This window comes from Saimiri boliviensis, chromosome 14 (genome assembly GCF_048565385.1).
Source record: "Saimiri boliviensis isolate mSaiBol1 chromosome 14, mSaiBol1.pri, whole genome shotgun sequence".
Lineage (NCBI taxonomy): Eukaryota > Metazoa > Chordata > Mammalia > Primates > Cebidae > Saimiri > Saimiri boliviensis.
The window spans coordinates 75,297,496-75,324,838 of record NC_133462.1 but is presented as its reverse complement, the minus strand read 5'-3'; the positions used below and the strand labels follow the sequence as shown (position 1 = coordinate 75,324,838).

Sequence of the window (27,343 nt, the reverse complement as noted above, 5' to 3'; positions counted from 1 at the left end):
TGTGCATAGATTTTAAATTTACCTAACTCATATCCCATGTTTTCTTATCTTTTGCCCTCAAGAGTGTAGCTCCTGGGCTCCATGGGAGTGGCCACTATACTTTGTCTAACCTCACTACGAGTGAGAAACAGACTTAACCATGTCATCTCAAATAATGTCACAAAATCCTAATTCATGTCACCTTAGGGATTTGTATGCCAAATTCTTTGGGATTAATACCTAGGAGTGGAATTGTTGGGTCACGGGGTTTAACTGGACTGACTGCCCTCCTTGACTTCCCTTCAACGTGGTGACATTCCCCCGGCAGAGCTGTGGGTTCTCTGTCCCACATCCCCTGAGACACGGGGCAGAATCCAGCTTTCCAGCATTTGCAGTCTAATAGGTAAAGTGCAATCTCTCTGTTGTTTTAATATGCACCTCTCCGGAGAAGATCTGGAGCAATTCTTTGTATAAAGGGCTGGCCTTTGGGGTTTCTTTTTCTGTTCATTGTCTGCTTAGATGCTTTGCCATTTTTCAATAAGCTCGCTGCCTTTTTCTCTTTTTGATTTGTATTGATTGCTGGTATGCTGTAGATGTGAATCTCTTTCAATTTTAGGCATTTTGAGTACCTTCTCTCATCAGTCACCTGTTGATCAATTAATTCCGTGGCTATTGTGTCCTTCACTGAATAAAAATCAATTCCACTCTTTTTTGCCTCATATTTTATACTTTCTGAAGTTTAAGAAGTTCTTCCTTGTCCCTAAGACACAAAGATAGACTCTCACATTATTTTATATTTTATTTATGAAATTTGAGGATTCTAATTAATCTTTCCTGTCGTCTAATGCCAGTATCTGGAACTGCCAGGTCAACTCACAAGTCACAGTTACTTCATTCACTGAATATTTAATGAGCACTTACTATGTATGAGACACTGTGCTGGGAGCTGCAGACAGAAGACAAGGCATAGTCCCTGGACAAGACGACAGAAATGGACTAAGAAATCCATGTGGCAAGAGATGAGAAAGGGCAACCCTAAGTAGAAGGAATGGAATTTCAATTTGCGAACTGCCCAGGAGGAAGAGATCACAATCTCAGCAGGCACATGCCAACTATACGCAAGTAACGTGACAACCATGCAAACATTTGGGGTAGCCCAAGAATAGTGAAGACTATCACTGGGGGATCTAGAATTCCTCCCCTAGTCTAGAAGACCTTCTACTAGGACTTGAATGATAAAGTCTAAAGTTCTCAAAACCAAATGCAGAATCAACTACTAGCAGAAAAACTTCTAAAATGCACTGGCTCAGCCTCCATGGTGTACGCAACGGAGGGACTCCTTCTGTGTAAAGACATTTTTCAGCAGCCATTTCCTCCAAACCTGCAGAAATCCATGAACCAGTGATTGAAGGCTGAACCACAGCTCTTTGTAAAAACCTCCATGGGCTCCTAAGACAAGTGCCCACTCTAATGATCGCCTGCAGAAAAACTCGCCCCATACCTATGCACTGTATTAAGATTCCTCTAAATAGCACCATCCACTTTGGGAAATTTTAAAAGCCAGGCATTACACATTTATTAATTAAAATACTTCAGTAGAAAAATGCAACCACAGTATCAACTCAGAATACAAACAGAGCATAGAAGACATGACCCTGCTGGAACCCTTACCAGACCTGGGCCAAGGTCAGTCAGAAAGCAGGATGGATTATTTCACAGCACATTAACACCTCCCAGTACCAGTTGCCTGCATGCTCAGAGAAAGGTCTGTCACCTGGGCTCGTGGAAGGTACATCGTGTGGAAGTCAGGAACCTGAGTTTGGGTTCTGGCTTGGCTTTTGACTGTGTGATTTTGAACAATCCCTTTACCCCCTATGTCTCAGTGTTCTCATGTGCAAAATTAGCACATTGGATTGCATCAGTATTTCTGAATATGGAACAGGGTTGGGAAACATTTCAGAATTCCTTGGAGAAGTTGCCAAAATACAAGGGGGCACAGACCCTGCCCTGTACCTGCCAAATCAAAACCAGAGTGTGGCTTGGCCAGGCCAGTTGGGAGCCAACCGACTGGTGACACGTGGCTTGGGGATTGTTTGCACATCCCCTGAAGCATCCCTCAGGCAAAAGAAGCCTAGCAAGCAGGCTTCTTAAGAACCTACAGATAGAATCCTTGGGCTTATCACTAAACCTACTGACTCTTACCTGTAGGTATCATTCCAGGGTGCTGGGGAAACAAGATTGGGGAGGGAGGAACTGTAAATCTCTTGACAAATACAAACATCTTCCATGTCCTAACCTAGGTCCATAAACCCTGAATCTAAAACACAGCTTTGATCTCATAAGTGAGTCCTACCACATATGAGTAGACGCAAAGAATGCAAAAAGCACATACAAAGAATCCTTGAGGTCATGTGTTATGGGTGCCTTGGGGACTGCAGGAGGTACTGCTCCAGGTAAGGAGACACTGTTTTGCTCATGGCTGCATTCCAAGCACCTGGATCAGGGCGAGGCACATAGCGGTTACTCAATAAGTATCTACTGAAAGAATGAATGAATGAGCTTACCCATCTTCATATCCGTGGCCCAGTCCCTGCAATAAATGTTAAATTAGCAAATATAAAACATTCTAAACTTTTTAAAGTGCTTTCATAAATCCTTCATTAGTTGATCACAGCAACCCACCCAGTTCTTCATTTAGATAAAGTAGGTTGGCTCCTTCTCTATCCCAGACTGTCTTCCTAGTGTGCTTAAGGAGAAATTATCTCTTCACTAAAGATGGAGCCTGGGAGTATCCAGTGTACAGTAGGGCAGTTCTGAGGCCAAGTCACATGTCTATCCATCACACAGCAGGTCCCAGGATTCAGAACCTCTATCCAACCCACGCGGTCCCCGACCTACTAATCAACTAACTGAATGTGCACATATTCAAGAGTGTGTAATACTCTACCTTATAAAAAAATTATTTCAAGTGGCTTATCAGAAATACATAGAGAAAAATAATTGAAAATAAAAATTAGGGCCAGGTGCAGTGGCTCACGCCTGTAATTCCAACACTTTGGGAGGCCAAGGTTGGCAGATCACCTGAGGTCGGGAGTTCAAGACCAGCCTGACCAACATGGAGAAACCCCATCTCTACTAAAAATACAAAATTAGCTGGGCGTGGTAGTGCATGCTTGTAATCCCAGCTACTCGGGAGGCTGAGGCAGGAGAATCACTTGAATCCAGGAGGCAGAGCTTGTGGTGAGCTGAGATCATGCCATTGCACTCCAGCCTGGGCAACAAGGGCGAAAACTCCATCCCAAAATAAATTAAAAAATAAAATAAAAATTAGACTCAGAAAAAAATACAGAGGTGGGGAAGAGAGAGAGAGAGAGAGAGAGAGAGAGACCGATCAAGACTGCAGGGCCCCCAAAGAGCCAAATTCATTGGCTTGAAAATTTGGATCTAAGTTTCCCAGAATAGCCAGGTGTAGTGGTGCACACCTGTAGTCCTAGGTACTCAAGAGGCTGAGGCAGGAGAATCACTTAAGCCCAGGAGTTCAATGCTGCAGTGATCTATTATTATACCACTGCACTCCAGCTTGGGTGAAAGAGTAAAACGTTGTCTCTAAAAAATTAAAATTAAAAATGTTTCCTAGAAGCTGAATTGGAAAGAGAAATCAGTTACACAGCTGTCCATGTCCATAAACAAAAAGGCTACCAGTTCCTCAGGAGAAACTATTCCCAAAACTCATATCTAAAAGTTATTTTCTGTACATATTTTAACTACACTGGAGAATACTGCACCCCCATAGCACACACACCAGTGGGCATTAAACTGTTTGCTGTAGCATCCCTCAATAATGACTAAGAATTGAATACAAAAAGCAACCCAGCAAAAATATTTGATGGAGGAGGTAAGGCAAGGTGGTCCAAATTTTGAATGTGCTTCAGTCATCTTCCATCAATCTACTTCACAACCAGTGAAACTAGTCCAACTGCCCCACAGAACTGATGCTTAAGGTTTTTTGAATACACGTGGAAATTGACCCTCCCTGGTCTTAAAACTTGAAGCTTATATTTGTCTTATGTGAGTTCCTTCCTCAGAAAATCGACCCTCAAGCAAGGAACTGAAACTCACTAGATCACCACATCCAGTGAGATACCAGATCCATCACCCACCATGATTGCTTCCATACCCCTCCCTAATTCCCATTTTCCTAAACATGGTTGCATTCCTTCCCTACTATATAAACCCCGAATTTTAGTTGGCTGAGAGGAATGGATTTCAGGCAATCTCCCATCACTCTGGCTGACATCACCCAAATAAAGCTTTCTTCCCTGGCAATACTCATTGTCTCAGTAATTGGCTTTCTGTGCAGCAAGCAACAGGACTAGACCAAATCCCTGGCATTTCAATAACAGATTTTGGTTCCTTGACCAGAAGGCCTTGTTCATGGCTCTGCAATTGTGGGCCAGGAGAATCTCAGAAGCTCTCCTAAGTAGCTACTTGGCCCTTTCTCTGCCTGGAGATGGGTTTCAGTCTCTCTCTGACTCTATCACCGTGGCCCCAATTGCATTTCAGATTCCCTAGGAAGAACAGTCTTTGAAATTTGACATGTGCATCTGAAAAAGTGAGTCTTTTGTGGGCACCAGACAAGGGGAATGGCTCAATTTTAGGAATTCCAAAGAAATTTCCATTTGCAGCTTGAACAAGTGCGACCAACAGAGAGGCAAGCACTCCAACTATTTGCTTGGACAGTCTTGGGGCTTGTTAGTAATTGTGCTGGACAGGTATCTTTCACGGGTCTAAACAGTGGCAACTGCTCCTCTCAATTTTGGAAATTCTGAAGGAACTTGCATCTGCAGGTTGAACAAGCCCAACCAAAGAGGAAAGGATTCCAGCTATTTCAGTTTGGACACTCCTGGGGCATGGTGGCTGCTGCTGCTGCAGGTGGATTGTGCTTTGGTGATTGTGTGTGCATTGACACAGCTGTGGGAGGTCAAGGTTCAATCCCAGAGTGCAGCCTGCTTGGGTGCATTCTTCAGGTTGGTATGAACATAGTTGGGGGCCAAGGGAGCAAGGGAAAGTCTATGGCCATACCACCCTGAATGTGCCTGACCTCATCTCATCTTGGATGGTCTTTGAATTGGAAGGCTCTCTTACAATTGGATTCCTTTTACTGTTAAATGGGAAACTGGGTCAGAGTTCCTTGTATCCAGGCTGCTCATCTAAAAAGGGTCAGGACTGATTAGCATTAAGTTGGTACAAAAGTAATTGTGGTTTTTGCCATTGCTTTCAAATAGCAAAACTGCAATTACTTTTGTGCCAACCTCATACATGATGTTCTTCTGTGGTGCTGTTTGGTCCCAGTGTTCTTTGGAGTCTGGGGAGGTTTGGCCTTTAAAATCAAACTGCCAGGGAAACTGCTTAATCCAAAAGCCTTCACTGGATTTACCAAGGCAAAATTTAACCACATGAACACGTTCATAAACTGGTGAGTTTGCATTGCTAACTCATGGCTAGAATTCCAAGGTAAAAGCTATTGGATCTTTGTTTATATGTGTCTGGATATTATGTGTTGTCTTTACATGGTACCAAACCGGCTTATCAATAAAAGGGAACTCATAAATTAAGCAAATAAGGTCAAGGCTTTATCAAGTTCATGTGACTTAAGTAAATCCTAAATAAACAAGCTGGTTTTAAAATTATTGGTAAGATTAAAATAGAAATGTCTTCAGCATTGTCAATATATTTTTTGGGTGGTTATATTTGTCTCTGCTAGATATCTTAAAAAGTGTCAGGGTTTGGCACAGAAGGTTATAAAACTATAAACCCAGCCAAAACAAAATGATCTTTGTGTGATTTTTTTGATAAATAAGACTAATATCATTAATTTAATAGAAAGCTGAATCTTCTTAGTTACTGGTAAAAATACCCATGTATTTAAGTTTCTTGGGTGAGCACTTAACATGCACAGGTTATAAAAATAATTAACAAGGAAAAAATGACTAGCTCTAATATCTCAGTTCTCATAAGTAGTCTAAATAAACTGCTAAAAATGAGTGAAATGTAAATGGGATAAATGCTATAGCTGAAATTTTTATGTAATTTAAAATCTTGAAATTATTTTAAATGCTCACTAGATGTCTGGGTCATTTCCAATTAAGAAAGGGTTATAATAGAGGGAAAACATGTTTTTATTAAAAATTATGGAATTTTCCTACCTATAAAATGCTAACAACTGATAGACAGTTCAGAATTTTCTTGCTTCCTAGATTTTCTTTTTTTTTTTTTTTTTTTTTTTTTTTGGAGTTTAGCGAGATGATCTGATTTTTTTTTTTTATTATTGCATTTTAGGTTTAGGGGTACATGTGATGAACATGCAAGATTGTTGCATAGGTACACACATGGCAGTGTGCTTTGCTTCCTTCCGTCCCCTCACCTGTATCTGTCATTTCTCCCCATGCTATCTCTTCCCACCTCCCCACCCCCCGCCCCTCCCCCATTTTCCCCGAACGGATCCCAGTGTGTAGTGCTCCCCTCCCTGTGTCCATGTGTTCTCATTGTTCAACACCCGCCTATGAGCAAATCAAAACCACATTGAGATACCATCTCACACCAGTTAGAATGGCGATCATTAAAAAATCGGGAAACAACAGATGCTGGAGAGGATGTGGAGAAATAGGAACACTTTTACACTGTTGGTGGGAGTGTAAATTAATTCAACCATTGTGGAAGACAGTGTGGCGATTCCTCAAGGACCTAAAAATAGAAATCCCATTTGACCCAGCAATCCCATTACTGGGTATATATCCAAAGGATTATAAATCATTCTACTACAAGGACATGTGCACACGAATGTTCATTGCAGCACTGTTTACAATAGCAAAGACCTGGAACCAACCCAAATGCCCAACGATGATAGACTGGATAGGGAAAATGTGGTACATATACACCATGGAATATTATGCAGCCATCAAAAACGAGGAGTTCACGTCCTTTGTAGGGACATGGATGAACCTGGAAACCATTATTCTCAGCAAACTGACACAAGAGCAGAAAATCAAACACCGTATATTCTCGCTTCCTAGATTTTCACCCAAATTTAAGGTAACTAAGAATAGGAATTCTAGCTAATATATAATTTTGGGCCACAGCCACCAACACAGCTATGCTGCCACCCCACCTCCCCTGCTTAGCGCCAGCTGCCCACAACCTCCGACCTGTTCCAACAATCTGGTAAAACGTGGTGGATTACTATGAAGTTCTAGGTGTGCAGAAACATGCCGCACCAGAGGATATTAAATGACATATCAGAAACTGGCACTGAAGTTGCATCAAGATAAAAATTCTGAGAATAAAGCAGCAGCAGAAAGAAAATTCAAACAAGTAGCCAAGACATATGAGGTGGTGCCAGATGCTAGAAAATAAGACAGCTATGACAAATAGGGCGAAGGAGGATGAAATGGAGGAGGCGGCGGCGGAAGTCACTTTGACGGTCCGTTTGAGTTTGGCATCACATTTCGTAACCTAGATGATGTCTTCAGGGAATTTTTTGATGGAAGGGACCCGTTTTCATTCAACTACTTTGAAAACCCATTTGAGGACTTTTTAGGAAATCAAAGGGGTCCCCAAGGGAGTAGAAGCTGACAAATGGGTGGGTTTTTTTTTTGGTTTTTTTTTTTTTTTTTTTTTTTCTCAGCATTCAGTAGATTTCCATATTTTGGAATTGAATTTTCTTCTTTGATATAGGATTTACTTCATTCTGGTCTCTAGGTCATGGGGGACTCATTTCATTCTCTTCCACATCATTTGGTGGTAGTAGGATGGGCAACTTCAAATGTCTATCAACTTCTACTGAAATGGTTAATGGCAGGAAAATTACTTTAAAAAAAAGGATTGTCACGAATGGTTAAGAAGCAGCAGAAGCTGAACAAGAGAGTCAGTTAAAGTCCTTAACGATACATGGTGAGGAGCAGCAGCTGCGCTTGGTTAACAAGTAATTCAATGCACACATTTAACATAAATGTCAAACTGTAACAAGCACCATTTGAGGATTAACAAAAAGTTTTTTGAAGATATCCAACGAATGTGACTTTCAGTATGATTGTACCTAAAGAATTTATCAACAGCTCTTCAGAGCTCCTATTTGTCATAGACTTGTAAGTTTATTGTTAGGACCACAAAACAGGACTCTTTTTGTTTTAAATCTCTGTATGCATTCCACTTTTTTATTAAACATACTCCAAGGTGAGCCTTGACTCTTCAGTGGTAGAAAAAGATTGTACACTAAAACCAGCGCAGATCTGCTTTTCCATCACGTCTGAAATGTGAGCCAGCAGCGTCAGCCTGCTACGATGTTAACACTGCCGGGACAAGACTTCTAAAGAAATAATTTCATTTTTTTTTTCACGATTTAGTAGTGAAAGATATGAATGCATTAACAGTAATGCGTTTCTGATTTAACGTAAATTAAGGGTGTTTTCTGTTTGTGCATAAATGCTGGCAATTTAGTAGGTCTTGACAATTGTTTAAACATGCAATGTTAAGCTTGGTAAGCTGGGTCTTTGTCATTTGCTTTTAAAAAAAGAAATGCAAATGTGTTCAGTGCATTCTTTCCTGAAAAAAAAAAAAAAAGCATATAAGATATTCCAAAGAAGATGTGCTCTTATTGAGAAAAAGAATAATTTTGTTTAATTCAGAAGTTATCTGATAATGGTTTGGCTGTGTCCCCACCCAAACCTCATCTTGAATTGTACTCCCACAATTCCCATGTGTTGTGGGAGGGAGACAGTGGGAGACTGTTGAATTATGGGGGTAGTTTCCACCATACTGTTCTGATGGTAGTGAGTAAGTCTCACAAGATCCGATCAGGAGTTTCTGCTTTTGCATCTCCCTCATTCTCTCATTGCCTGCTGTCATCCATGTAAGATGTGACTTGCTCCTCCTAGCCTTCAGCCATGATTGTGAGGCTTTCCTAGCCATGTGGAACCGTAAGGCCAATTAAACCTCTTTCTTTTGTAAATTGCCCACTCTCAGGTATGTCTTTATCAGCAGCATGAAAATGGACGAATACATTATCCAAAGTTTAATTTAAATTATAGACTTGGAAAGGTTATTTATGAAACAAGGTAGAAGGGAACCAATAGGTAGGGAGGGAAGAGAGATATGAAAAAGTTCAGAATGGTCACCTATGTTAGAAAAAATTTTCCATAAAATACCAATTTGCTCTTAATCAAATCACAACAGGTTTTGATTTTGATTCTATACTGCTTCTTTTTGAAAACTTCTCACATTCAGGTCTCGGAATGCGTCTTGCTTTCAGCTTTTTTCTTCCCATGAAAAGGCCTAAGTTGCTGACTCTCCCCTTCAACTTTTTCCTACCTCCCTTAACTTTTTTTCCTCCAGTTCTAACTACTACATTGGCCTGATGCTGAAATGTTTATCTATAAGGTCTAGAAAAGTAATGTTTTCTTTCAGTATAACTTGATTCTGTAGTCTCAGCTTTTCTTGATTATGTCTAAATTGTTCCATGTAATTGGGTCATGCTGTTCCCCTGCTCAGGGTACAGGATTCCTGGTTTCCTGTTTCCTCCATAAGGTTCACCCATGACCCTGGACACACTCTTCCTGTGTCTGATTAATTCAAGTACTCTTTTCTCATCAGGTATGACTTTTAGGTTATCTCAACGAGCTTCCCACGAGGAGAAGCAATCACACTGCAGAAGGTCTTTCTTTGTCTTCTGGTAACTGGCCTAAGAAGCAGATTTTACATTTTAGCAAGATTATTTCTATCCCATTATTATTAAGTTTTTGATTAATTAGGAAAACTGAAATTTAAAGGTTTTACATCCTTGTAGCTTTCTGTATTCCTTTTAAAGTCCTTGGGCTATTAAGTTACAGGGCAGTGACTTCTGGTTCTGAAAAAGGCACCGACTCCTGCTACATCCTAAACATTGACACCAGTCAAAGCCTTGTCTTCAGACACAGGAGAAGGTGAAAAAACAAACTGCTTTCACGAGACACAGGGCCAAAAATTAAAACTATTCAATCCCTCTAGGCCCAGGGACTATAACAGAAGAGGTGGGCAGATGAGACGGCAAGGCCAATTTTGAGGAGTAAAATTAGTTCAGTCTTTCTAAAAACTAAACATTAATATCAAAAGCACACTGATGCAAGGCCAGCATCTGGGCCTGTGTGTCAGAATAACAGGGTTTTCTTGAAGCACTGGACTGTTCTAAAAGAAAATTATAAAAGGTTATAAAAGGTTTATGTAAATGTCAAATTGGTTAAAATTAGATGAAATTGTTTATAAGGTTTTATTGAACTTAGCTTTAACATTAATAATGCACTATACAGAGATAAAATTTGATTTTCTCTTTTGAACAAAATGTGTAACATTAATAATAGAAAATTTCTGTTTATCTTTTCAGTTAACTGCAGGAAAAAAAAAAAAAAGAGTAGAGAGAGAGACAGGTTTAGTTGGTCCCATGCTGTCTGTATTGTCTTATTTTTTGGGAAAGTGGATTTCCTATCGAAAAGTAAAGGTCAAGGTTTTTTTCTTTTTTGAAATATTTGAATTATCCTTCTGGCTAAATGAATGACTATTCTGTAATGACTGTAACCCTATTTTGTGAAATCAGGTGTTTTAAACCTTTGATATATGACAAATTTTCCAAAAGCAAAATTTCAAGTTTTAAATTCAGTCTCTTTAGCCAGGCACAGGAGCTCATGCCTGTAATTCTAGCACTTTGGGAGGCAGAGGGAGGCTGATCACTTAAGCCCAGTTCAAGACCAGCTGGGCAACATGGCAAAACCTCACCTCTGCAAAAAAAAATACAAAAATTAGCTGAACATGGTGACACACAGCTGTACTCCCAGCTACTTGAGAGGCTACGGTTGGAGGATTTGCTTGAGCCAGGGAGGTTGAGGAGCCATGATTGCACCGCTGCACTCCAACCTGGGCAATAGGGCAAGACCTGATCTCAAACATAAATGCATAAATAAATTCAGTCATTTTGACCTCAAACTAATTTTTTAGATATCAGTGTCCCTTGAAGTCCAAGAGAGACATATTAGGCTTACTTGGTATGTTAAAATTACATAGAAAGCATTGTCAAATATTAAATGTTTAACTTTCTTTGGGTTTTATATAAATTATTAATGTATATTCCAAAATCATGTGAGATTCCTAAATTTCTGCTCTATGTTATCAGTAATAATTATGATCATGTTAAACTGTTGTATGCCACAGAAATAACCAATTTTCCTTGTCAACTGTGTCTTCAACCATGACTGTCCTAAGACTTTTGTCATCCACAATTGTTTTACTTTGATTCTTCTCAAAAAGCAGTTTATAATCAGCTACAGTAGAAAACTTGCATCTTTAGTGGGGTTTATGAAAAGGACTCCTCAACACAAATTTCTGCTAACACTGGAGATTGTGCCACTGGATGAGAGAGAAAACTTCCAGGACGCTCACTGGAGAACTGAGGTGTTCATGAGGATTGCTAACCCAGCATCAAGCAGAACAGCACTAACTGCATGGGCTGAACTAGTAGAGGACTGAAATAACTTTTCGTTACGTCTTTTATTTGAAATACTGCTGATTGTTTTTGTTTTGCTTTTCAAAGTCAAGAACACTTTTTCCTTTGAGCTTTTTATAGCCTTTAACAATTGAGTAAAATAAACTCTTATCAATAAAATGTGAAGCATATTTCTCTCTTTCCCCAACATCTCTAGAATTTAAAAACTATTTGTGGTGTTCTTAATTTATGGCTTAATATATGCTTTGTATGCAAACCATAGGGGGCTGGCTTTATGATGACAGGTATATTAACCTTGGGTTTTAACTTTTGGGTTTTGACCCTTATGTCGATTTAAGGGTTAAGGGGTGTATGTTCACCTCCATTCCTGTCTGGCCTAGAACATTTAAACGGCCCTGGACATGGGTGTCCTACTAAAGGACAGGATGAACTCAGGGCAGGTAGCCATACCACCCTGGCAATGACACCAGACAAAACAAAAGCCTGGCCATCAATGTTGCCTCTGGCATATTGAGACCAAAAGGGACCAAAGTGAAAACAAAGTCTTAAGCCCCCCATCAACTGAAAGCACCCACTTGTAGCCAAGGGAATTCCAGTCACCAACAGACAAATCTTGTCTAGGAAAAGGTCTTGCCTCTTGACTTGCTGAAGATACAAGTAGCTCCCAGAAGTGGGTAGGCTGTTAGCCCCTTCAAAATGTATGGAAGACCATTTCTACAACTCCTAGACTCTAGATCATATATAAAATAATTAAAAAATATATAACTACTCTCTCTCTGAGCTTGCTTCCAACAGGCTCCAGTTCCCTAAAGATGTGCCTCTTCACTCTTTGAAACTGGAGAATCAAGTCTGGTTGAAGACCTGGAAAACCCACCAGGTTGAAGACCAGCCACAACCACAAGTCAGCCCTTTTCAAATGGTGCTGACCATCCACTCATCTGTCAAGTTAGCCAGTGTAGACTGGGTAAAACCAGTCCCTTTGGGATCCCTCTGGTGTAAACAGTCATGCTCTTGTGAACACTCCCCACCCCCTACCCGGCCCTTACACCCAGCCAAAGATCCCAGATAAGAAATCATAAAGGGAACATGCACTTTTCAGGTCATTGTTCTTCCCCAGACCCTAGCTTTTCACATGTGGGATATAACGAATCAGGAAGACATTTTGGTAGGCTTAGGATTGTTCTCTTGGATTCCCCAGTGGATCCACTCCATATTCTCTGGTATTTAAAATTTGGTTTATCTGTGCTATTAATCACTCTAGTTCAATGTGGCCTAAATGTTGTTCAAAAACCAAAATAAAAGTACACAGATCATGGCTTTCCAATGCACTAGATGCCAACCAGGTACTTTGAGTATTTCCTATTATAAGTGCAATGCTTTCATTCCTTCTCATCATCCCACAATGATCTTCCTCGGCATAATGCAGCCAGGATTGATGGTCAGATTCCTCATGATTGAGGAACTGATCAATAGAAAGGGAAAGGGAAAGGGAAAGGATTAAAACTGCCCCAATTGTTCTGATAACTGTGGAGATTGTGCCACTGGATTAGACAGAAAACTTCTAGGATGCTCACTGGAGTACTGATGTGTTCATGAGGATTTCTGGTCCAATATCAAGCAGAACAGGTGGGGTTCTGCTTGAACTGACGCTTCTAGTTTTTTGACTAAACATGGAAATTGGCACTCCCAGTCTTAAAATGTGAATTATTCATTTGTCTCATTTGAGTTCCTTCCTCAGAAAACTGACCATCAGACAAGAAGCTGAAACTCACAAGATCACCATATCCAATGAGATGCCAGTCCCCACAACCTTCATGTTTGCTTGCATACCACCCCTCCCTAATTCCTGCTTCCCCATGCATAGCCACACTCCTTCCCCACTATATAAACCTCCAATTTTAGTCAGTTGAGAGAGATGGGTTTGGGACTGACCTCTCATCTTTTTGTTTGATATCACCCTAATAGAAAGGCTTCTTCCCTGGCAATATTTGTTGTCTCAGTGATTGGCTTTCCATGCAGGGAGCAACAGGACCTAGACCAAAGCCTGGGTGTTCCCAGACACTGGTGTCTAGCAAGTTGGAGAACAAACAAATGGAGGTGAGGTTCTCCAGATAAAACCTATTCTGCAGTGTTCTGTGTTGTTCATTAGGAGTGGCTCCCTAGGATTCTCCCTCTGGCTTACATGTCCATTTTCCTTCAGCCCAAAGGTTAACTATGCTGAAAAGCCTCCACTTACCCTTCCAGATCCCTCTTCTCCCTTCTCCACCCTGCACACAACCCTGTAGGTTCTGAAGAATGCATCACCTGGACTTTCTTGCCCTCTTGCTTCCCATTACATTAGGCCAACAGGAGGTATCAGCAGAAGACACGAGGATCTTATCAGGGCACTTATTCCCCAGTTCCCTTCCTGCTGGACTGTGGCTTCACAGTGTCTCTACCCCTCCACATGAAGCCCTAGCTCCTTCAGGAGACAACCCCACCCACTATAGTTCCCATGAAGTTCTAGTAACAGCCTGCTTCCCTCACCCCTTCAAACCTAAGGGTAGTATCAGCTTCACTGGGTTGCCAGATCCTGGTGCCACTTCATCCCTGTTGGTTTCTTAACCCTGTACCTCCTCTGTAAACAGTCCCTTCATTAAACTTTCCCCAATTACCTGCTTTGCATGTGCGACCTGTTTTCTAATGAGACCCTAACAGACACATGAGCCAACAGGAGACCTGAAGGTTAGGTCAAGTTGCATTTCCTAAATACTCTGGATACATTCCAGCACGTAAAGGGATGGTCAAAGTTCTCAACATTCTATGCCATAGGAATTGGAATTAGTTTGGCCTAGAAAAGTTTCAAAGCAGGTACTACTTGTTACTATTCAGCAGAGATATTTTTTATTAAAAATCTCAGTAATGCTCCTCTATAATATCTGGCTTTGAGCAATACAGCTTCCTAATGAATTCTCCAGAATGAATTATTTACAAAGTGTTTCCCTAAGTAACTAAAGGAAGTGATCTGCTGTATGGAGTTATTGTGTGTAACCAATTAAATTCTGCAAGGCATCTGCTGATTCGGTTTTTAGAACTAGGCATCAACAGTGGCTAAAATCAGTGTCCACCGAGGTCACACCTAGTTTATGACCAAAGAAAGGAAGAAAAAGCTGTATATCAGCATACAGAACATCTTCTTTATTAAATAAACAAAACCCAACTCTAGGCAAGGAGGCATGTAACTGGGCTATTCAAAAGCAACTTAAAATCTTTTTTTGTTGTTGTTAAGACGGAGTCTTCCTCTGTTACCCAGGCTGGAATGCAGTGGCGCAATCGGCAACCTCCACCCTCTGGATTCAAGTGATTTTCCTGCCTCAGCCAGGAATGCTAAAGTTACCCCAGCCCCCACATAGATCTGCTTGCTCCCATCTGGTCATGCCTCTGGCCAAAGGCAGTACACAGGAAAGGGTCTGAGTGAGGTCCAAGGCCCATTACCTACCATCCCTCAAAACCCACAAATCCCAGGCCAATATTCCTGCTTTGCAAGAATATCCAACAGGTCAATAATATGAAAGTTTCTCATCCTCGCTGGTTGGCTAGGGAGTACGACGAGGGTGACAAAGAAATATCATTTTACATCCAACAGACTGAAAATAAATTTGTGATAAGTTAGTTGAGAAGCAGGGAAAAAGGAGCCTCCACCCATTGCTGGTGAAAATGTGAACTGATAAAGCCTTTGGAAGCAATCTAATAATATCTATTATTAATGAAAACACATATATCCCTCACTCAGCCATCCCTGAGGATTTATCTCATTGAAATAGATGCCACTAGGTAAGAATATACGCCCAGCTACTGTCCGAGATTGTAAAATACTAGAAACACATAAACTCCAATCAATAAAAGTGTGATTGAATAAACAGGGACACATCTAAACCTGGAATATTACACAGCTCTGAGTTAGACCTTTACCAATTAACTCAGAGGGTCTCCCTGAGCCATTATTCAGGGAGAAAAGCAAGATGCAGAGATGTAAAACCAAAACAAAGACATATCCTAAAAATCATTAGTCTTTACATAAGATTCCACGAACATGAAGAAATAAATGAAGGAGATACACCAGGCTGCTAGCACCAGCGACCCTGAGGATGGAGGGGACAGTGGCTGGAAGGAAGAGTTCAGCAATGGCAGCAACAAAAACTAGAGCTTTTTAAAAGTGATGGTGAAGACAACCAGAATGTGTGATATAATCCCATATCATTTATGTAAAATTATGCATGTGTGCTGTAAAAAGACACGTGAAAGTACAGTCACCAGAACACCTAACAGAGGTTATCACTGGGTACTTTCCTTACTCCTTATTCCTGCATTGTTTGCATTTTCACAAGTGTGATTTTTTTTCCCTATAATCAGGAAAATACCCTCCACACAATTTGACCATTATTTTCATTTCCCTGCTTTTCTAACTCTATGGTCACTACAGACACACTGCTTCCCACTAACTTAACCACATCATATAAGCAGCTGCCTACTGCACTGGGCTCGATGTTCACTGGTTCACTGGGGGTGGGTTGTGTGTGTGTGTGTGTGTGTGTGTGTGTGTGTGTGTGTCCATTCGTGTCCCTCTATCTCTCACTTTCACTCCAGCCCACCATCTTCTGGAAAACTGAGCCTCCCCATCAGAACAACCACACAGAAAACTGAGGACTTGCTCCAGAAGACTCCACAATCCAGTGTCTATTCTGGGCACCTGGTCTCTGTACTCACCTCATTTTCCCTTGCCCAAGGAGTCCAGATCTTAGCCAGGCTTGTGAGGGGCTTTACCTGAATTCCAACAGTAACAGCAGGAGCTCGACCAGAGAGCCGGGGAGTCTTCTCCCCGGTCCTCCCCTCAGGAGCTGGGTTCTGATTAATCTTTCCCGACTTTTACTGACTTTTACTCCCAAAAAGAGAGCTTATAAAGTCTCTGAATCCTCATGTGCATAGAAAGCCACTTATGAAGAGCATGCCAATTTGCTAAAACAACTTTTGTTGTCGCAGGTGTTTAAACTTTCCCTCCACTGCCCACCCCTCCACCCCACCAAGCTTTGCCAACACAACATCCCCTAAGTCTCAGAGCCAAAAACAAAACTACACACACGGTCAGCCAGGTCAGGGGCTGCCATCCTGTGTGAAAGAACAGAGCCAGGCACTTGGCTTTGGTGTTCATTTGCACGTTCTTTTACATAAATTTGCATGTTGGCGTCCAGAAGCCTTACTCCAAGTATTAATATTTAAAATCAAACTGGTTAATTTATGCAACCTCTAGAAAGTATATACTCAACCTCCCTGCTTGGTTGAGTCCAGATAAACTTCCATCCCATGGAAAAACGCTACTTAGGCAGAGGGCGCCCTGGCCCAGTCCTCGTGAGTGTTGACAGTGGAGGTTCCATCCTTCGCCTGGAATGGCTTATCCAGTCTCCCAAGTCACCCCTGAAGACGCTCCTCAGCCTCAAAAGCTAGTTAAGGGTGTGGCCCGCGTGGCCACAGGGCTGCTGTTGGAGAATTAGTCACTTTTAGGACTCTCCGGTTGGGTACAACGCAGAACCCAACTACGACACAGCCCTTACACTTGACACACATTTTGTGCCTGAGGAAGAGGACTTTCGTAGATAATTGTGCATAACACCTACCACCCTTAAAGACAGAAACCACAGCCTGCTACGTCAAAGTTCCTGCTGTTTCAAAGACCTCTAAGATTTCTGCTCTTTCAAAGACCCCTAAGACTCTGTTAAGGACGACAGCTAAGTGCAGTTGCCTTTCCGCCTGGCTGCCTAAGCTTGCACGCATTCTCCTCCATTTGGATTTATAATAGAGAGATTATTTCAAGCAATGAAGGGCTAGCTAGATGCAAAGCAATGAAGTCAGTCCTCACAGGTGTAAATGCTGCCCAGGCAGACATTGCATTTGGTGGGCTTGGCTGGAGGATTGCTCATTCTGCAATTTACAGAAGGGCGACCACTGGGATTTCTTTGCTTGGGAAAAGTTTTCCCCAAGTTTCTAGCTACCCAAATGAAGCCAAGTAGATTTCAAAAACCACTGTAGAGAGCCCTACTTGGGAGTTAAATATGGGATTTATAATTCATCCAATAAATTCAATTGAGCAGGTATTGCATAACAGGCTCTGTGCTGGAAATGAGGTATACATTATAGTATTAGTCCCTACTGCTGCTATAATAAATTACCACAAATTTAGTAATTTAAAGCAACACAATTTTATTATCCTATAGTTCTAGAGGTCCAAAGTCCAAAATGGCTCTTGCAGGCTAAAATCAAGGTTTCAACAGGGCTTCGTTCCTTCTGGAGGCCCTAGGGGAGAAGTCATTTACTTGCATTTTCTGGCTCTCGGAAACACCAGCATTTCCTGACCTTTGCTTCTGATGTCACATCTCCTCTGCTGTCTCTCCTGACTCCCTCTGTCACCTATGAAGACCTTTGTGAGTACGCTGGCTACACCCAGATAATCTAGGACAATTTCCGCGTCTCAAGACCCTTGACTTAATCATGCCTGCAAAGTCTTTTCCGCCACGTAAAGTAACAGTGACAGGTTCCGGGAATTAGGACACGAACATCTTTGGGGGTCCCTCAGTCTGCCTAGTACAACTCGTGAGCTCCATACATAAGGAAAGATCCGCCATGGATGGGCTGGCCACAGAAGCCAGGAATTCAGAAAGGAAGAAATTATAGGACCACAGGCTGGTAGATTCTTCACAACTCAGGATAAATCATAACTTCTGGGTCTTCCATTTCCCTCTCTGCAAAGGGGGATTTTGTCATGGTAGCAAGAGCTTATGCTTCACCATCTTCAGAAGCATCATGGGGGTAAGTTATTTGGCCAAGGCAAAATTGGTATTCTCACATCCTTCTCTAATATCGTCTCAATATGCAGACTCCCCAGGCCCAAACACTGCGCTTTGCTCCTGAATGACTCTGAAGAATGAAGATTGCCTATGACAGTACCTGGTATGAAACAGACATTTAATGTATGAGTAAATGAGTGGAAAATATTCTCCCTTTGTGCTCTTTCCTTTGGTGTACTCACCTCTTCCCATTTTTTTTCTTTTTCTTTTTTTTTTTTTCTTTGAGACAGAGTCTGGCTCTGTCATCTAGGCTAGAGTGCAGTAGTGTGATCTTGGCTCACTGCAACCTCCACCTCCCGGGTTCATGCAATTTTCCTGTCTCAGCCTCCTGAGTATCTGGAATTACAGCCACCCACCACCACACCCAGCTAATTTTTGTACTTTAGTACAGACAGGGTTTCACCTTGGTGGCCCGGCTGGTCTCAAACTCCTGACCTCAGGTGAGCCACCTTCCCCAGGGTCTTGGTAAGAATCCCAAAGTGCTGGGATGACAGGTGTGAGCCGCCGCGCCCAGCTGCCCACTACCATTTCTAGCCTGTTTCACTCCTGCATGGACGTGGCTGGTTCTTCACTCTCTCCCCAGCTCCAGATCCATTTTCCATCCCAGGTTCCTCCAGAACCTCAACATGCCCCAAACAGAATTCATCAGTATACGCCTCCAAAAATTCCTGCCCATTCCTGTAACCAATAATGTAAGGTGGAACAGTTCCAAAGCCTGGCTGATTTTTACCTCTGTTCTCACCAACCTGCCACTATCTGTCCAGCCGCCTGGCCCCCCCAGCCCTGTGCCTGCAGGCTCCTGACGCCGATCTGGGAGCCACAACTGCTGTACTTCCCGCCCCTCTGCCCTGCCTGCTCCCAGCCCGCTTTCTCTTCTCCTCCATGCCACCCAGCCACACATCCTCGGCTGTGTCCTCTTCAGAAACGGGGTTAACACCCATTCTCCCGTTTCCAGGCTTCACTTTCTCCGCAGGGCTCTAACGCAGTTCACTGCTTTGCTTCTCATCATGAACATCTGGTCTCGGGTAAGAATTTCCTGCCGCAGCCTTGGCCTCTGCCGTCCCAGCTTCTGCCTATCCCCGGTCACCACCCCGATACCCAGGACCAGGCAGGGGAGTGAGCAGACACTCCTGTCCCACCTCCATGGATAAGCAAGCCAGACTACTTAAGGGTTTTCCACAAGACACCCTTACTATTTGGTCTGAGGAAGAAATTTTTTATCTGAAGAATTCAAGCCCCCTTTAATTATGAAGCCCAAAGAGACACTGACATGTGACCATAGGATGGGCACAGTGGCTCATACCTGTAATCCCAGCACTTTGGGAGGTTGAGGCAAGCAGACCACTTGAGGCCAGGAGTTCAAGACCAGCCTGGCCAACATGGTGAAACCCTGTCTCTACTAAAAGTACAAAAATTAGCTGGATGTGGTGGTGCATGCCTGTAATCCCAGCCACTCAGGAGGCTGAGGCAGGAGAATCACTTGAACCCAGGAGGTGGAGGTTGCAGTGAGCCGAGATCACACCACTGCATCTTGGCCTGCATGACAGAGCAATACTCTGAAAAAAAAAAAAAAAAAAAAGTGACCATGGCACGTGTGAAAGTAGTCATGTCTCATTCCCCCGTTGAGCTAAATCATTTCCTCTTGTGGCCACTTGCTATGTGGTCTCTCGGCTAACTGACACCAGATCATCACAGAATGTCACACAGTGGACATCATCACTCATACTCTATAGTGCACCAGCGTAGAGCCAATCACTAAGAAATGCTGTTTCTGTAAACCGGTGAGAACTCCTGTCAAACAACTTTGTATTGGCCCAGTCCTTGTCCCCTTTGCCTTTAAAAACCTGCTTATAATAGGCTGGACACGGTGGCTCACGCCTATAATCCCAGTACTTTAGGAGGCCGAGGCAGGAGGGCTGCTGGAGTCCATCCTGGGTAACACAGCAAGACCCTGTCTCTACAAAAAATATGAAAATTAGCTGGTGTGGAGGTACACAGCTGTAGTCCCAGCTACTCGGGAGGTTAAGGTAGAAGGACTGCTAAAGCCCAGAAGGTCCAGGCTGCAGTGAGCCGTGACTGTGCCACTGTACTGCAGCCTGGAAAACAGAGTGAGACAGTGTCTCAAAACAAAAACAAAAACAGACACACAAACAATATGCTTGTAACAAAGGCTGAAGGGAGCACTCCCCAGCGCAACCTGGAATTATGCCCCAGGCAGCTGTCCTCAACCTTGGCTCAGATAAACTATCTGTATTAACATGGCCTCAGTTCTTTCTTTAGGTTGGCAGCGCTAATCTCTCTTCCTTTCCGCCTGTCAAAAGTTTCTTAGGCCCATATAAGTGCCACTCTCTGTGATGCCCCAATCAAACGTGACCCCGAATTGAACCGCCACCACAAAACTCTGCTTTCTTATGTTAGAGTTACTGTCTTAGACCATAAGATCCCTGAGGACTGGACTTTACCTAACTCTTTATATCCCATATAATTATGTGCTCGCTGTGGCTAATAGATGCTCAATAAATATGAACATAATTAAACACAACTGGATTCCCTAAAGGGCTACCCAGCACAATGCCCAAAATAGCCTGCATATTGCCAAGGAGAAGAGATTATCTGATGTGCAAATTAAACAGGTCCCACCTTCTCTACAGCATCTCCCCACTGCTTGTGGCCCTTTGGCCATTTTTCTCCTTATTAATTCCCTTGGAGAAAGATGGCCAGAGAAAGAGAATGTACTAAATAATAATTCCTGTGTGTTGTGGGGTGGGGAGTGGCAGTGAAGAGTGGTGGAAATGGCTGGAGCTTGGATGTGCTTTTCTTTAGGTTTCTAGGCTCCAGCAGATGTGAACATCTGCTGGCCACAATGGGTGCTGCACCTGCTGCCACAGCACAGCCTTCCAGGCTGAGCCTGCTCCACATGTTATCCTAAACCTCACCACCCGCCATATTTTGGAAATAAGCACATCAGGAGCACAGAGGGTGCATCACCACGTCATGGGGAGCTGCACAGCCTGCCTTCAGAGTGCTGGAAACACTCGGCACCCCTGGCCCAGCATCTTCCATGGCGAGCAGTCCAGTACAGCACTGAACAGATGCGCAGGGGAAAGGAGGCCAAGCTGGGTCTCTCTGTCACTTCTTTGAGGATTGCCCTTCAAGAACTGAGTGCACTGCCTCTTGAGGGCTAAGTCTCCGCTGCAGCATCAAACCCAGATACCAAACAGGGCAAGACCCAAGAAAGTAACATAGCAGAGAAGGGGCAGGGCAGGGTAGTGGGGAGGTGGTGGGAGGAGAGAGAGAGAGAGAACAGATCAAGCATGATGGGGGAGGGCAGAAAGTAAGCATGCAGTTTTTCCTTGGTAGAGACCTCACTACTTCCTATTTCTGCATCCTTAAAACTGAAATAAAAGATGCCCAGCACTCTAACAGAAAGCAAGCAGAGCTTCACATTGATCACTACTCCAGGTGGTGAGGCAGCCTCTATGACCTTCCATAATCCTCGCCCCGGGTCTGAAATGCTTCCACCCTCCCTAGTTGGCCACACAAGGATCTCAGCCACTAGCTGCACGGGGTCTGTTGGCAGTACAGAAGCCACTGTCCTTCTCCAGCGCCCCAAGCTCAGAGGTACATGCACTTGGCTGCTTACACTTTAGCAAGTTTCCGGCACTGGCATCTGCACAGACCTTTCTGGGTATCGCAGAAGACCCTTGAACTTGGAGGAGTCCTCAGCGCCATCGCTGGGTAAAACCTCAGCCCTCTAGTGGCGATAGTTGAGCATTACAGCTTGGTGAAAAAAAAAATTGGAATACAACAGTCAGGTAGGTATCTGCAGGATAAAGGACGTCATCTGCTTGTGGCAGCCAGGAGAAATTTAACTAAAATGGATGAAAACAAAGCTAAAAGTATAAGGGTCACAGGGATGCTTTTTTCCTCCCTTGAATTGTAGAATTTTAATTCAACAAATACATCTTGCTGTATGCCAGGCAGAATGTTAGAGCTGGACACCACCTAGGCCAACCCCACACTCCCCGACATCCTGTAGTCCAGCTCCATAGCTGCCACCTTGCATGGGAATCATCCATGAGAGAGCTTTACAGCCCCATCCACACATTCGGTCCCCAAGCATGCACTGAATGTGCAGGCCCTGCTGAGGTGCTGGAGCAATGGCTACGAACAAGCCCCACTCATGCCCTGCCTTCATGAAGCTTTCAGGTCCCCAAGGCCACCTGGCCTCCACTACAATTCTAATACCCCACTAGATCCACCAGGGTTGCTGCCAAGCCCCAACTTCCAGTTTCAGAGACACCAGGATGGCCTCCGCTGGTCTGAGCCCAGCTGACCTGCACACGGAGAGGAATGCACCCTGGGGTAGAGCCTCAGAAGTTCCCTCCATTTGCAGCAGGAAGGAGCCGGTCCCTGCTCTTCTGGGGTAGAACCTGGGATTTAATCTGTGAGGCAGAAAGCCTGACTCTGCTGAGTCCCCGTTCCCCATTTTTTTTCGTTTTGCCCAATAAATCCCATTATCCTCACCCTTCAAATTGTGAGTGAAATCTTTCATGGCCGTGTGACAAGGACCCCATCTTTAGCTGAACTAAGGAAAAGTCCCGCAATGGGAGGGAGGCTGCCCGGCCCCCTTTAAGGCAGGCTCCCCCCTCACACACCAGACCCATCATCAGGCCTTGCCTTCATGACTGACTCGCTGCCCCCCCAGGTCTCTCCAGCCAAGCCAACTGGCCTGCAGGGCCAAAAGCAGGGCCAGTGTGGTTACACTGAACACCTCGCTGCATTTTCCCCAGTTTCCTTAAATCTAGATGAGCCTCATGTAGATGTGACTAGAACGGATGTCCAAAAGATGCTGCAAATGAAATTCACTGTAGACACAGAAACCACCATACTGGAGTGTAATTTCTCATATTACATTTGTTTTCTCTAGTCGACTTCCACCTTTCTCAGGGCCGGCCTTGTTTTGTTTCTCCCTCTATTCCCAGGGCCCAGGATCCTTGGCAGGTATTTGATAGCTGTGAAATAAGCAGGTACATCTGAGGACAGGAAGACAAAGTGAATGCCAAAGTGTGTACACTCAAAACACACGCCTCGACCATCAACAAGGCCATAGAAGGGCTGTAGACATGTCCACACTGTTGGATCTTAGCTGGCTGATCCAGGCAGAAATGGAGGACCCTTTAGGAATCTGAGAGGAGAGCCATACCTTGGCCTGTATGTTCAGATACAATCTGCTTTCCATTAGTCCAGAGAGTTTACAGCTCAGAGCACCAACAGTTCACAATGTCCCAAGTATTCCCCTGCCCAGCTCTGTAGCATCTGACCTCACAAGGCCAGGCTTTCTATGCAGAGATGAAAGACCCAGACATCTTTGGGTTTTCTTTCATAAGAGCCTCTCTAATATATGTGCAGTTCTAAGCCAATGAGAAATCGAAACACAAAGAATTCTATAAAATAAAATCTGATCTCTACCTACACTGCACAGAGAGCTTGAAAGAGTCATCCAGAAGATACAACAGCAAGGTGGAAGAACACAGTGGTAAGGAGCCATGCTCCGGGGTCAGACTGCCTGGAATCAGTCCAGACTCAGCCATTTACTACCTGTGCCTCCACTTTCTAATCTGAAAAACAGACACCATCACAGTAGCTACAGCCAGGTAGAATGGCTCACACCTATAATTCCAGCACTTTGAGGGGCCAAAGCAGGTGGAGTGTTTGAGCCCAGGAGCTCAAGAACAGCCTGGATATCATAGGGAGATCCTGCCTTTACTAAAATAAAAAAATTGGCCAGATATAGTGACATACGCCTGTAATCCCAGCTATTTAGGAGGCTGAGGCAGAAGAATCACTTGAGTCCAGGGCTTTGAGACTACAGTGAGCCATAATCGCACCACTGCGCTCCAGCCTGGGAGCCAGAACAATACCCTAGCTCAAGGGGGAAAAACAATAGTATCTGCATAGTAGAACACTGGGAAAATTAAATGAGTTGTTTCAGTTAGAACAGCGCCTGATACGGCAAATATTCAATCAATATCAGCCATTACTATGGTGGTGCCTATCCTTCACATCCTTGAACAAAATAGCAATATAGGTAAAATGCCATGTAACATGTCCAATCTGAGCATAACCAGCCCTCCCAAACCAGAATCCCAAGGGCAGGAACACTAATATGCATTCTGGAGATGTCTTTTAATGATTCATATGTATGCTGTAGTGTGCAAACTTTTGGTCAAGGAATATCCTGAATGCAGGAAGAACAAACCAGTGGTTTTCGCTAGTTTTACAAATACAACTCAAGTTTCCAAGGTGGGGGCCTGCGAGCATCAGGAAAACTTTAGACATGGCCACAAGCCATTATCCCAATCCTAGATTCTATGACACACGCTAGGAGATTAGAACATGACAAAGAAAAAAGGAAGCGTGTTGTGGGTAGAAGCCACATCCTCTGAGTGTTGGTCAGTCTTCCTTTGCGAAGTGCACCAGTGCCCAGAATAGACCCTGGAATCCAGCTAGAGCTGCCTAAGCAGAGGCCACACCTGCAGCATCTGTGCTCTTAGCAACATCTTCCACTCAGACATCGGGAGGTTGTTTTGTCCCACGGCTGGCAGTTCCTGGCTTCCTTCAGGGCCTGGGCTGGCCCAGTGACTGGAATGGGAAGCAATGGCCAGAAAGTACAGACCAGATCCTGATCCTCTCTCAGAAGAGTTCTCTGGAGATGATCCCAGAGCATTGCACCTGGGTGCCTGGGATGAGGAGAGCATCAGCGAAAAAAGTGGGGAATCCAAAGAGGCCAGGTGGGGAAGGATGGAGGGGAGGATTCCCAGCCCAGTCATACATATCAAGCTTGGGCACTGTTCCCTGGGAATTGACTGGGGGCAAGGAGAAGCATTCCTTCAGAAGGGAAACTTCTCTTCCCCTCCCCTGCAGGTGAGGCTAACCCTCTTGCTGTACAGCAGGTGCAGCAGCTCAGGGCAGCAGCAGGCTGGCGCCGATGTATGCTGGGGAGGCTTAGCCCAGGCATCTCCCCTGGGTCCCTCTGCTACCATGCCGAAGACTCCAATCACAGCATCTTCATACCCCAATTATACTGAAAATGAACCTCAGAGCCCCTGAGGAATTGCACTTGCCTGATCAGGGAAGCAAATATATATAGCACATGCAATGTAAAAGAATATGGTGTAATCTTTGCTGAACGTCAACTCTTTCCTGGAAACATGTCATTTCCACGTTTGCTCACAATTAAGTGCTCCTTCTTCCCTCGCCTTTAGATCTGCTGCTTAGAACACAACAAGCAGCTGGCTTGCAGCCTGCCCCAAACAGCCCCTGCCCCTTAATGACCATTCAGCCATGTCTCAAGGTGACACACACCAAGGGAATCTTGGCAGATGGTGGCAGAGATCCCCTGTTATCTCCCAAGCATCTTATCTCTGGGTTTGGCTCTGCCATGACCCCCACTCCCACCCACCAATTCACAACACAGCAGCCAGGGAGCCAGTGAAGGGCTTTTCACTTTACTTGCTCCTCCGGCCCCTACCCACTCTGTGCACAGACACTAATGAGCAGAGAATAGCTAGAAGAGGAAGTGGGGATGCTGAGGGGTCAATAAATTATTCAGAAGATCACAGAAACTGGAGAAACACAAAGGGTTCTGAGAGTATGCTAAGCTCTGAATCACCCAAGATCGCACGTGCCTTCTCCAAACTTGACACCAACATCCTTTGCAAAGAAAGGGCTTTTCTAAGCATCATGCTTCAAATGGCATCTTGGGGCAACTGCTGTTGAAGGGCTGGGAGCGGTGAGGAATGACAAGGGAGTCAGGGCGTCTCTAAAGCACAAGAGCTGAAAGGGGCTGCTGCCCAGCCACCCAGATGAGAAAAGTGCCGCTCAGAGCGGTGGGGGAGGCTGGTGAAGGAGCACACTTTCACCGTCACAGAGCAGAGGGTGTGCTAGCACGTTTGCATGCGCGTGCACGCACACATAAATGGCGAGAGGAAACGGAAAGCTGTTACCAAACTGAACTGGGGTCTACTTGCCCAACACAGTAAAACCACGCATCCATGCCAAGGTTTTGCAGTGGGAGAAAGGACGGCATTTATCTGCAAGGCACCAAGCAAGGAAAACTGGGCAGCTCCCGCTTAAGACCTGGCCTCCTCCATAGTTTACAGGCAAGGGTTTTTAAAGGCAGGGGTACATGTCAGGAAAACAGAAATTACAGGCAAAATCATAAATCAATACATGAAGGTTATACATCATTTTGGCCTAAAAAGGCAGGATATCTTGAAGTGGAGCCTTATGGGTCACAAGCAGATTTAAAAATTCTCTAATGTGCAACTGGGTTAAGGAAGTAAGGCTTTGTCTACAATCTTGGGGTCAGGAGAAAGGAGTGTTAAGCTCTGGCCTGTGGGCATGACCTCCTCCAGGCCCTCAGGAAGAAATTTAGAACAAAGAATGACAGAGTTCAATCCTCCCTCTTCCCTTATCGGAGGTCTACCTGCCAGTGGATGGCCTCTTCTATCTGGTAGGGGTCCAGGTTTCTGAAAAACAACTGAGGGACATATGCTAAGATGCTCTCTTCAGTTTCTATAGGGAACCAAACCCCTACTGATTTCCTTGGCTAATGTTTTAAGCTATTATCATCTTCTTGCTTATCAGGCTGTTCCTTTACTTTTCAAGGCTAGCTAGGTACTTGGACTTTTCCCTGAAGGAACTCAAGATCTTCCATTATTTCCGTGTTTGGGGAGTGGGACCAGCAGGCCCCTAAGAGGGCTCACAAGACAAGACACCAGGTCTTGCTCCTTTTCCGCCACATCTTCAGGGCATAAAGGAGGAAGATGCGATGAGGACCCCATCCAGGTATGAATCACATCATCCTCAGTTAATAGGGCTTCTTGTATTTGAAAATCCACTTGAAGAGAATGCTAAGCAGTGTCTGTCAATTTCCCATGGAAGAGAAGAGAGA

At 44.0% G+C, this 27,343-nt stretch overlaps 1 protein-coding gene and 1 pseudogene across 12 annotated transcripts in view; one reads left to right on the top strand and one right to left on the bottom strand.

The window, feature by feature from the left end:
* The window catches only part of CNIH3 (cornichon family AMPA receptor auxiliary protein 3), a 291,872-nt gene that overhangs the window by 70,912 nt on the left and 193,617 nt on the right, over positions 1 to 27,343 (bottom strand). The gene's annotated exons all lie outside the window — the stretch shown is intronic.
* On the top strand, positions 7,205 to 7,964 carry LOC104651761 (dnaJ homolog subfamily B member 6-like; annotated as a pseudogene).